We start from the raw sequence: 13,020 nt of genomic DNA, 5'->3' as shown, positions 1-13,020 counted from the left end.
GAACAAATCATCAAACTCTAGATTTGACACCCCGCATGACAATATCGAGGTAGAAAACCTGACCCACCATCCTTCAACCACGGATCCACCGACTTCCAACTAACGCCGACGTAGATCATCATCGGCCACCTGCTCCTGAATAAGCTCCATTGCTCCATGCCGACACAGAGCAAATGGCTCGTGGCAATGGACTCAAAAAAGACTAGTCCACCACAAGGATGCCTCTGTCGTCATGTCATCCCCGCTTTATATGACAATCCCCACACTACTGACGACCATGAGGTTGTCATGTGAGGAGAGCGGGCATACGATGGCGCCTAGGCAAGATAGCCTTTCTTTCTTACACAGGAAGAAAAAAACTAAATGTCCATGGATTGGGAGCCTGCCATGGGTTTACCATAGACATTGATTCAGTGGTGATTGGTACGGAAAAGGCGAGGCTCGTTGCGAAAATAACTTCAAGCCACACCCTTCTTCCGTATGTATGCGTCATGCATGTGGACAGTATGCATGCATCAGTCGCCGAGTTGGATGGCCTCAACACTGCTAGGACTTCAACTTCGACTAGGTGCGAACCTGTGATAACGACACGAAGTTGTTGGAAACCCGCTCCGAATGGTCATGTTAAAATCCATGTTGATGGGGGTATGTCCCATGATGGGCATGTTGGAGCTGCGACAGTAGTATGTAGGAATGAACATGGTTAGTACCTTGGGTCCTCTATAATTGTTCTACCGGATGTTATTAGCCTACAGTTTTAGAGACCATTGCTTGCCGTGAGGCTTTGCCACTTGCGGATCATCTATCTTTGGATCACTTGGTAATTGCTAATGACTGCAAACCGGCTGTGGGTGGCATCAAAAAAGGGGTAGGAGGCCCTCATATTACAATCGTCAAGGAGATAAATAATAGAATAGCACATTTTGCTAGCTGTGATTTTATGTCCGAAGGACGTTCTTCAAATACAATCTTATAAAATTGTCTACCTCGCTTCTGCAAGGTCACTACTTGTGGCTTATTTCCCCTCATGACCCCATTTGTATCCCTTTGAATATTGCTCCAAATTAATAAAGTGTGGGATCCCTAAAAAGAAAATCAATCTTGAAAATAAATCTAGGGGATGCCGCATTTCTTCTTAGCTTACTCTTATTCGACATTTTTTCTCAAAAGCACAATACAGACGTTGATGCTCACATAGATGCACATACACACACTCTTCTCAATGCACAAAATATCGTCCTTCACTGGGTTTTTTCACTTTTATGAGACAGACAAGTGTTAAACCTCGAGTTTCATCCCTAGTGGGCTGGGGGCATGGTACAACCACTCTCCTAATAACAAGCCAACCATGAGTTGGTTCTCTTTTTTTTTGGCTTTCGATAGTGGTATATTTGTAACTCGATTTTCCCCTTTTATCTGCAAAATTAGAGTCCTCTTTGATTGAAAATATTTATGAAATACTGTTGTAGGATTTACCTTTACGATTTTTTTGATGTTGTGGGATTGCAATTTAGATAAACTTTTCCTCCCCCGCAAAAACATAATGAATTTTACCTCATTTGGGCCCCAATGATTGGGAATTCAAGTATTGTGGCTGGATTGAGATATATGATTGTTTGGCTGCCACATGAATTGAAATCATAAATTTGGAACTAAGCACCGGTGAGTTAAAATATGCCTAAACCAATTCCTTACTAGCAATAAGGATAAATGGAATTTGTGGGTCTCAAACACTAGTGGCACTTACATGAACAAATGGACCATAAACACTCACAAACAAATATCCCCTCTATGCATAATTCATCTATGGAAGTTTTAAATAATTTTATGAAATTTCCTAGGGTGTGAACGCGAGGTTGGAATTTTGAACACCCATATTTCAAGAAGGGCGTCTGCTAGTACATCAGAGCCACTTACATGAACTGGTCCGCTGATAAGCTGAAACTTGCTTCTCGCCACTTAAACATGCCCATAAAAATTCAAAAAAAGTGCAAAAATTGTAAATATGAAGTTGAAGTTTAAATACAAAAGTTTCACAAAAGTCATCCATAAAAAAAGTAGGGCCCACTTGCATGAGTCGATAGTCAATAAGCTGAACTTACTCTTCGACAATCCGTAAAACCTCAAAGTATTTCACAAAAGTTTCATGCGGTCTTGTATTACTAAAGATGGCATGTCGAACTATTTCTGCACTTTCCTCCCATGTGTTTTTTAGATCATGCGCATCAAAGAGGCCCTAGGGTAGGATCTTAGCTACTGATTGTCAAATCAGTGATTTTAATCTTTAGAGTAGGCTGCACAACACAACCACGTGTTGAAGCACACCCTGCTTTGGAAACCAACTTAGCGATCCACGTGCGCGAGGGAAACCAGCGATGGTGCATGCACTCAACAAAAATCACACATTATTGTGTGCCATTGTACTACTCCCTCCGTCCGGAATTAGTGGAACAATTGGCAGAGGAAGCAAGTAACCAGTGAAGTTAACATGCGGATATGTATACATGTATGAGGGTTTTGGTAACCGCTTGAAATTTTGACCAATGTAATTAATGGCGTAGTGGTTGTAGTGTGCCGACCTTCTGTCGCAGCATTGTGGGTTCGAATCCCTCTGATGCTATGTTTTTTTCCTATTTCTATGGGTATACACAAAGGATTTTTGGAAAAAGAGGAATTCAGGATTCAAACTCGAGACCACCAAGGGGCCATGAAAGATAGGAGTGAAGGAACAACCACTATGCCATGAGCAGGTTCGTGCATGAAACTAGTTCTTTAATATTTTGACTTACTCCAGATATTTGATTTCAAATTGTGAACGGCATTTCCTTGGTATTCCATGGTAACCGCATTTTTCGCACCCCACCCCCACCCCCCGCCGGTAATTTTTGTGCATTTAGAAATCAAAACATTGCCTGTTTCTCATTGTCCCGCCATTCATCACTAGCCGCAATGGTCTTGGTAGCATGACCAAACACAATGCTGACTGATTTTTGGGTCAATGTCTTCCAAACAACATACTCTTTTTTAGCACATGCCACTTATTCTTGAATTTCTTTTTGATATATTCTCTCCTCGTGCGCTCAAAGAACATCCTTATCAAGTTTTCGTACCCAAGGTTGGCCAAACATCCTTCTTTGCCACGGTTATTGTCATTCACTTCTTTCACACAAAATATCAATGAAAGTTCTAAGGCCCACATTATCTCACCGTGCTTTCATCAATTTTCATTATGTCCATACACGAGAATTGCAAGAATTAATATGTATGACAAACATGCCATTAATATTTGCTCTATTGCAAATACATGATAGCATACAACTTCTACAAATTGTTACTTATAAAAAATATAGTAGCAGCACCCCCATATCAAAATTTTGATGAAAACATCATGCAACGACTCATGATGAAACACTAGTAGAAAAAAGGGCTTTTTGTCCTGGTTCGTAAGGGCCTTTAGTCCCGGTTCTGGAACCGGGACTAATAGGTCGTTACTAATGCCCTTGACCTTTAGTCCTGGTTCTTACACGAACCGGGACAGATGGGCCTCCACGTGGCCGGTGCGGTGAGCCCAGGCAGGAGGCCCTTTGGTCCCGGTTGGTGGCATTAACCGGGACCAATAGGCATCCACGCGTCAGCATTTCAGGTGCTGGGGTTTTTGTTTTTTTGAAGGGGGGGGGGGGCTTTAGTGGGGTTTGGGGGGTTAATTTAATTGTTTCATATATTGTGTTAGCTAGCTAATTAATACAGAGAAGTGTCCTCTTTTATCTCCGTGCTTGGTCGACGCTACGTACTATATGTATAGAGAGGACTAGACACGCTAGCTAGTAAGCAAATGAAGGAAACAGAAGATCGTCATGAACATATGCATACAGAGAGAAGTGATATCGACCATCTCTCCTTCTCTGAGAGATTGGTCGAACAACAAGTTCTCGTATATCTATCCGACGCTACTGGCTACATATATACAATATAAGTATCTCTTACAATATAATCTCCTAATTAAAAACGAACTGATCAGGGTCCACATGGTATTCTCCGTCTTTAGCGATCACGTGGTCAAGAAAGAATTCCGCCAATTCCTCTTGAATTCCTCGCATACCATCTGGTGGTAGGAGTTCATCCCGCATCCGCTATATCTAATTTGAAGAAGGTCAATACATATATATGAATAAATGAAACTGAACACAAATGATGGTAATAAAATAAAATTGTGAATATTATTATTTACGCACTTCATATTGTTTGTCGGAGTAGCCCCGCTCACAGGTCGTGTGGCGGATGGACTCGCAAATGTAGTATCCACGGTAATTATTCCCTTGTTCCTGCCACAACCACTTTACAAGAAATAGAGGTCAATCAAACTGATAATTAGCAAGCATGCTAAATGGTATTGATGAAACTAGCGCTTGAATCACTAGGAGATGTGTGGAACATATATGCTACTATAGTACTTAGTTTCGGTGTCTAAATTGCAGCTTCTTCGGCAGTCCCGGAGTTTTTGAGGTGAATTTATTCCAAACCCTGCCAGACAAATAAAACAATTACTTGATATCAGGAAAAGAACAAAGTTGCCGATATGGTGCGATAATGATCGATTTAACTTATTTCTCTAGAATTGCAGTCATGTCCGCATACTCCTTGGGATATTTTCGTCCCGAGTCTAAGACGGTTACTAGTCCCTGCTCAAGCTTAATCTCTAGGAGAATATAGTGGAACCTGCGCACGCATGCATAACTCATCAATTACATTACTATAACCTCGACTAATAAGGGAAACCGAATATGCACAAGACAGTAACACTCACTTGAATTCGTAAGGGAAGAGTACTATAGCTTTGTTTTGATTTAATACAAACGATTGTAGCAGCTTGGCCTCGGTATCTTTGGCCTAAAATTTGTTGGGGAACGTAGTAGAAATTCAAAATTTTCCTACTAGTCACCAAGATCTATTTATGGAGAGACTAGCAATGAGAGAGAGGGGAGTGCATCTACATACCCTTGTAGATCACGAGCGGAAGCGTTCAAGAGAACAGTGTTGATGGAGTCGTACTCGTCGTGATCCAAATCACCGAAGATCCTAGTGCCGAACGGATGGCACCTCCGCATTCAACACACGTGCAGCCCGGAGACGTCTCTCGTGCCTTGATCCAGCAAGGAGAGAGGGAGAGGTTGGGGAAGACTCCGTCCAGCAGTAGCACAACGACGTGGTGGTGATGGAGGAGCGTGGCATTCCAGCAGGGCTTCGCCAAGCACCGCGAGAGATGAGGAGGGAGAGAGGTAGGGTTGCGCCTTGGAGAGAATAACTCATGTGTTGGGCAACCCCTAGACCTCAACTATATATAGGGGAGAGGGAGGGGGCTGCGCCCCCTCTAGGGTTCCCACCCCAAGGGGTGCGGCAGCCCCTAGATCCCATCTAGGGTGGCGGCCAAAGGGGAAGAGGGGGAGACTTGCCCCCCAAGCAAGGTGGAGGCGCCCCCTCCCCTAGGGTTTTCAACCCTAGGCGCCTTGGGCCCTGGTGGGGGGGGGGCGCACCAGCCCACCTGGGGCTGGTCCCCTCCCACACTTGGCCCATGCAGCCCTCTGGGGCCGGTGGCCCCACCTGGTGGACCCCCGGGACCCTCCTGGTGGTCCCTGTACGTTACCAATAGTACCCGAAACTTTTCCAGTGACCAAAACAGGACTTCCCATATATAAATCTTTACCTCCGGACCATTCCGGAACTCCTCGTGACGTCCAGGATCTCATCCGGAACTCCAAACAACATTCGGTAACCACGTATATCTATTCCCAATAACCCTAGCATCATCGAACCTTAAGTGTGTAGACCCTACGGGTTCGGGAACCATGCAGACATGACCGAGACAACTCTCCGGCCAATAACCAACAGTGGGATCTGGAGACCCATGTTGGCTCCCACATGTTCCACGATGATCTCATCGGATGAACCATGATGTCAAGGATTCAATCAATCCAGTATACAATTCCCTTTGTCTAGCGGTATAGTACTTGCCCGAGATTCGATCGTCGGTATCCCGATACCTTGTTCAATCTGATTACCGGCAAGTCTCTTTACTCGTTCCGTAACACATCATCCCGTGACTAACTCCTTGATCACATTGTGCACATTATGATGATGTCCTACCGAGTGGGCCCAGAGATACCTCTCCGTCACACGGAGTGACAAATCCCAGTCTCGATTTGTGCCAACCCAACAGACACTTTCGGAGATACCCGCAGTGCACCTTTATAGCCACCCAGTTACGTTGTGATGTTTGGTACACCCAAAGCATTCCTACGGTATCCGGGAGTTGCACAATCTCATGGTCTAAGGAAAAGATACTTGACATTTAGAAAAGCTTTAGCATACGAACTACATGATCTTGTGCTAGGCTTAGGATTGGGTCTTATCCATCACATCATTCTCCTAATGATGTGATCCCGTTATCAACGACATCCAATGTCCATGGTCAGGAAACCGTAACCATCTATTGATCAATGAGCTAGTCAACTAGAGGCATACTAGGGACATGGTGTTGTCTATGTATCCACACATGTATCTGAGTTTCGTATCAATACAATTCTAGCATGGATAATAAACAATTATCATAAACTAGGAAATATAATAATAACCATTTTATTATTGCCTCTAGGGCATATTTCCAACAAAATTTAACCATATATGCATCTATGATATTTGTGTTAATGAACTCAATATCACCGATTTTTCTTTTCTTCAATTCGGCGATCTTCAATCTGCATAATATAGTGAGGATAACTAAAAATACATGCAATGAAAGAGCTGACCTATATATAGAGACTTAATGACATAAGTAGTACTACTTACAGGTAGTAGCAAGTGGTCATTAACTTATCGAGGGCCTTTAGATTGAAAAAATCAAAGAACTCCTCAGATGGAACATTCAACAGTTCAATTTCAACGAGGTCATGCTCCTCTCTAACTCTCAGCGTCAAAATATTCCTCCCCTTAGTCTCTCTGCAGGTTTTCATATACCAACCATGGAATCTTCGCATCATCGTTGTTAGAGATCTTTCATCTTTGATGAGAGGCTTCCCGTACACGTATTTGTGTTCGTCCACCTCCAAGAAATCAAAATGTGCATCGTCGGGAAGGTAATCTCCAAGATCTTTATAACCGGGCACCATTGTCCCGCCCGGATGATTCGCGATGACGCTAGACACCTGGAGCGGGGGAAACGATTGGTTCGCTTGTTCGCCGAGCTGGGCAACTTTTTTCCCAGCTCGTTGTTTTGCTAACCTTTGACCACTGACAGTACTTCCCGACCGCTCCGCTTCGATAAATGACTTTGTAAGAATGCGCTCATAGTTGTCTTTCACCGGAGACTTTGGTGGTTTCTTCAGGGCAGCTAGAGTACGCTTCGCTTTTACCGGATCTATCTTCTCCTCCGGAGGTGGATTTTTCTTTGCTTTCACCCCTTCAAAGAAGTTGGTCACTTCGGCTTGCAAGATCTTCGCGTTTTCCTCCTGGCTCCTCTCGTATGGTAACTTCTCTGGAGTCTTCACAGAAGGACCATATCTGTATTGTCTGCCTCTGGCTGTACTGCTAGACGCCGGAGCAGACGGAGCGGCTGCGGCTGTCTTTCCTTTCTTACGAGGCCGAGGAGAAGGACGACGCGCCGGAGCAGCCGGAGCGGCGGTGGATCTCTTCCGCCCTTGTTGACGAGGCGGAGAAGGAGGAGGCTGGCTGCTCGGGTGCGTCGGCGCAGGTGGAGAAGGAGGCGAAGTGCTGCCATGCGCCGGAGAAGGAGGCTGAGTGCCCCGATCACTCGCCGGAAGAGGCGGAGGCGGAGGCGGAGGAGGAGGTGGAGTGCCCTGACTAGCCAGAGGAGGAGGAGGAGGCGGAGGCGTCCAGTTCGGAAGATTGATGAGCTCCTTCCGCCATAGGCATGGAGTCTTTAGAGAAGAACCCAGCCGAATCTCCCCTTCACCCGTAGGGTGGTCAAGCTCAAGGTCCTCAAATCCGTCTGTTATTTGATCCACCATCACCCTAGCATATCCTTCTGGAATCGATCGGCCGTGGTAGGTTGTGCCAGGTCCAGTAGGTAAAACAGAGCCAACAGCCGCCTTCACATTCAATGTCATCCATCGCGCCATAAGTGGCAATGTTGAGACTCCGTGATAGCATCCACGGGGTAGCTAGCAGGAGCCGTGAAGACAGGCTCCAGCTATTGAGTCTGCTCGATGGAAGCCACGCTACTTCTCCGCTGAGATGGCGGGGTAGCTTCAAGGGAAGCTTCGGCAGGTCGTTTGCTGCGATCTTCTTCTCGTTCCTCTAGCCCTTGTACCCTTTCGTGCAGCGCCTGCATTTGGCTATGCTCCACTTTCTTCCTCCTCTCCTGGCTTCTGTAACCCCTGCGTGCGGAAACCCAGCCTTCCACGGAACGGAGCCTGGCGTGCCTCGTGTCCGTCCAGGGTGCTCAGGATTCTCGAGGGCCATTGTGAGCTCGTCCTTCTCTCTGTCTGGAACGAACGTCCCTTGCTGTGCTTTCTCAATATACTCCTTAAGCCTCGTGACGGGTATTCGCAGTTGCTCTTCCGTCCAAACGCACTTCCCTGATATAGGGTCCAAGGTTCCGCCAAACCCGAAGAACCAAGTCCGGCAATGGTCTGGCCAGTTCAATGTCTCTAGTTCGACCCCTTTAGCAATCAGGTCATTCTCAGCCTTGTCCCACAAAGGTTGGGCTTTGAGGTAGCCACCTAACCCCGTGCGATGGTGATGCTTCTTCTTCACAGCATTTATCTTGTTTGTCGCTGACATCTTCTTACTCTTTTCCGATGTCTTATGGGCAACAAATGTGGGCCATTGATCTCTGATCTTCTCATACTTTCCAATGAATTCTGGTGTCTTTTCTTTGTCGACAAAATCTGTTTTCAGTTCATTCTTCCACCTCCTGAATAGTTCGGCCATCTTCTTAAGAGCATGAGACTTTATCAATTGCTCTTTAACTGGCTTCTCTGGATCCTCCTATGGCGGTAGGGTGAAATTTTCCTTAAGCGTTGTCCAAAGATCTTCTTTCTACATATCAGAGACATAAGACACCTGAGGGTCTTCTTTCTTAGGCTTTAACCATTGGTGGATACTGATCAGGATCTTGTCCCTAACAAGAACCCCGCACTGAGCAAGAAATGCATCCCTTGTCCGGATGGGTTCAATTGGCTTGCCCTCGCGCGCGATTGCTGTGATCTCAAACCTTTCATCCGAGCGCAACTTTTTCTTTGGGCTTCGTTTCTTTACCGAAGTTGAGCTCAATCCGGAGGGATAGAGAAAAGAAGAAAGATGAGAGTTAATTAATATGTGTACATATGAAAACAATGAATGCATCAATTACCTAGTCACCACGGGCTTAACTAATATATATATACCTGGCCGGACTCGATTCGGTCACCGGAGCCGTCATCATGGTCTCCTTCTTGTACCTCCATTGGGTCATCGGAGCCATCATAATCATAGCCCTCTTGTTGTACCGACATTAATGGGTCACCGGAGCCATCATAATCATAGCCTTCTGCACTAACCCGTCCTTCCAAACCATCGGTGTCGTTGAGAAACGACGCAACGACATCACTTCCTTTTGCGATTATGTCCCCCAACATCGCTTATGTTACTTCGTCTCGGGGATGCTCCATACTTTCTGCAAATATTTACAACATGTCAATTATTATTCAAACATGATAGATGGATATATATTAGTGGCAAACGTAGAACTAGCTAGCTAATCAGAATAAGGAATCATATTAGTGGCCTCGACGCTGCTTCTCTAGGGTTTGGGGTGGCCTCGACAACGCTTCAAGGGTTTGGGGTGGCCTCGACACAACGCTTCGAGGGTTTGGGGTGGCCTCGACGACAACGCTCTTTTAACTTGGTAAATTTGGGTGGCCTCGAGAGAGTTTATCGGGTAGGGGCGCTGCGGGAGGGGGTAGGAGACCAACATCATTTTTTCTCTAGGGTTTGGGTTTTCTCGAGAGTTTTGGTCGAGCGAGAGGGTCGGGGGGGTGCTCCCATGGTATAAGTTATCACGATCGACAGGGTGACCCTCCACCCTCTGCCCTAGTTCCCGACCCTCGACCCTCTGCCCTAGTTTGCCATAAAAAAGAAGAAGAAAAAAGAGGAGAAGAAGAAGGAATGGAGGAGTAGAAGAAAAAAGTCTTCCACTCCTCTATTCCTTCTTCTTCTCCTCTTTTTTTCTTCTTCTTCCTCTTCTTAATTTTTTCCGACGCCCCCCTCATGTAAATGCGGTGGAAACACTTTATGAAAATGCGGTGGAGACACTTTTTTTTCTTCTTCTTGCTCCTTCTTCATTTTTTCCTTTGTTTTTTCTTATATGTTTATTTTCGTTTTCACTCTACATTTTCGTACATATGAAAAAAAAAGTTTCTATACAAAAGGGCACAATTTTTATGAACAAATTAAAACATCTAAATTAACTACACATATAAATAAATATAATTAAACATCTGAAATATACCTACACATCTAAATTACAACATCTAAATATAACTACACATATAAATATAACTACACAACTAAAATAATCTAAAAAACATGTAAAAACATCTAAAAATAGAATCTAAGGGGCACGATGGAGGGGCCGGCGCCGGCGCCGGCAGGGCAGGGCAGGGGCACGGCGCAGGGGCCGGCGTCGGAGGGGCAGGGCAGGGGCGTAGGGGCGCGGGACAGGGGAGGGGCACGGGAGCAGGCTGGTGCTCACAGGGGGGCGCGGGGCAAGGTAGGCGGCGCGTCAGGGCCGACAGGGGTGTCGGTGGCGGCGGCGACGGCAAAGGTGAGCAGCTTGACGGCGTCTGTGGCGACGGCAACGGCAAGGTGGAGCAGGGGCGTCGGGCGGCGACGGCGACGAGGAGGAGCAAGGGGCAGGGGCGTCGGTGACGGCGATGGTGAGCAGCCTGACGGCGTCGATGGCGGCGATGACGGCAAGGTGCAGCAGGGGCGGCGGGCGGCGACGGCAACGAGGAGGAGCAGTGGGCGTCGGGGAAAAAGTGGGGGATTTGGTCGAAATTGCTAAGTGTTGCTTATATAGCAAAGCCTTTAGTCCCAGTTGGTGGCACCAACCGGGACTAATGACCCCCTTTAGTCCCGGTTGGTGCCACCAATCGGGACCAAAGGTCACTTTTCCGCAGCCCAAAGGGCGGGAAGCAGAGGCCTTTGGTCCCGGTTGGTGGCACCAACCGGGACTAAAGGGTGGGCATTGGTACCGGTTGGTGCCACGAACCGCTACCAATGCACCCCCTTTAGTCCCAGTTGGTGTCATCAACCGGGACCAAAGGCCCCTGTGCTGCCCGCGTCGCGGCCAAAGTTTAGTCCCACCTCGCTAGTTGAGAGGGGCGCACAGTGGTTTATAAGCCCCAGTGCCGCACCCCCTCTCGAGCTCCTGTCCATTCCAGGCTTACGGGCCTAATTGTTACTGCTATGCCTGATGGGCCTTCTGGGTCTACTACGGGCCTGAATCCTGTCCGATGGATGGGTTTCTAGTCGTATTCAGGCCGTGGTGGCCAAGTTGGTGGCAATTTTTTATTTTTTCCCAGATTTTTTGTTTTATTTATTTTGTTTTGTTTCTACTTACAACAAAATACTTATTTATTTTGTTTATAATTACTTATTAATTTTATTTTATGATAATTCTTTTTGCTATTAAAGTTTCTAACAAAAAAGTTCTTTATGAAAATTCTTTTTGCTTTTAATGATTTTCAACAGAAAATACTTTGATAATTTTAGTTGCATCAATTTTATATAATTTTAGTTTCAATAATACTAGAGGTTGCTTATAATGATTTGAACAGAAAATACTTTGCTAATTTTAGTTTCATAAATTTTATTTATGTTATTAAACTTTATTTTTTTATACTTATCTATTTAATTAAACTTTATATTATTTTGTTTCAAATTACTTATTTATTTTATTTTGTTTTGTTTCTGACTTGATATGTTATTTTTCATGCATTACCTGATTATTTTGAGTTAGAAGACCATGAAATTGAAAAGCATTTGAAATGAACTCTGAAAAGGTTCCAAGTTGGCATGGTATCATCATTTCACCCACATAGCATGTGCAAGAAAGTACAGAGGCTTACAACAAAAACTAGATGCACTTCATGTACAAAACAGACAATCTCCTTCGAAGTATTAGGGTTTTGTACGGAAACTCGTCTGTTACAAAGGGATTTCATTTTTTTGAACTTATTTGAACTCCATAGTTTTTCTGTGTTCAATATGCACCATTCAAAGCCACATCATCAATTTACGACCCTTTCCGACTTCATTTGTTATTTTTCATGCATTTACTGATTATTTTGAGCTATAAGGCCATGAAATTGAAAGTATTTGAAATGAACTCTAGAAAGGTTCCAAGTTGGCATGGTATCATCATTTCACACACATAGCATGTGCAAGAAAGTACAGAGGCTTACGGCAAAAACTAGATGCACTTCATGTACAAAACAGACAATCACCTTCGAAGTATCAAGGTTTCATACGGAAACTCGTCTATTTCAAAGGGATTTCATTTTTTTGAACTTATTTGAACTCCATAGTTTTTCTCTGTTCAATATGCACCATTCAAAGCCAGATCATCAAATTACAACCCTTTCCGACTTTGTTTGTTATTTTTCATGTATTTACTGATTATTTTGAGCTATAAGACCATGAAATTAAAAAGCATGTGAAATGAACTCTGAAAAGGATTCAAGTTGGCATGATATCATCATTTCACCCACATAGCATGTGCAAGAAAGTACAGAGGCTTACGCCAAAAACTGGATGCACTTCGTGTACAAAACAGGCAATCTCCTTTGAAGTATCAGGGTTTCATACGGAAACTCGTCTTTTACAAAGGGATTTCATTTTTTTTGAACTTATTTGAACTCCATAGTTTTTGTGTGTTCAAAATGCACCATTCAAAGCCACATCATCAATTTACAACCCTTTCCACTTCATTTGCTATTTTTCATGCATTTACAGATTTTTTTG

Source organism: Triticum aestivum, chromosome 6B (assembly GCF_018294505.1).
Source record: "Triticum aestivum cultivar Chinese Spring chromosome 6B, IWGSC CS RefSeq v2.1, whole genome shotgun sequence".
In the NCBI taxonomy this organism is placed as follows: domain Eukaryota; kingdom Viridiplantae; phylum Streptophyta; class Magnoliopsida; order Poales; family Poaceae; genus Triticum; species Triticum aestivum.
The sequence above is the reverse complement of the archived record's forward strand: the minus strand, read 5'-3'. Positions refer to the sequence as shown.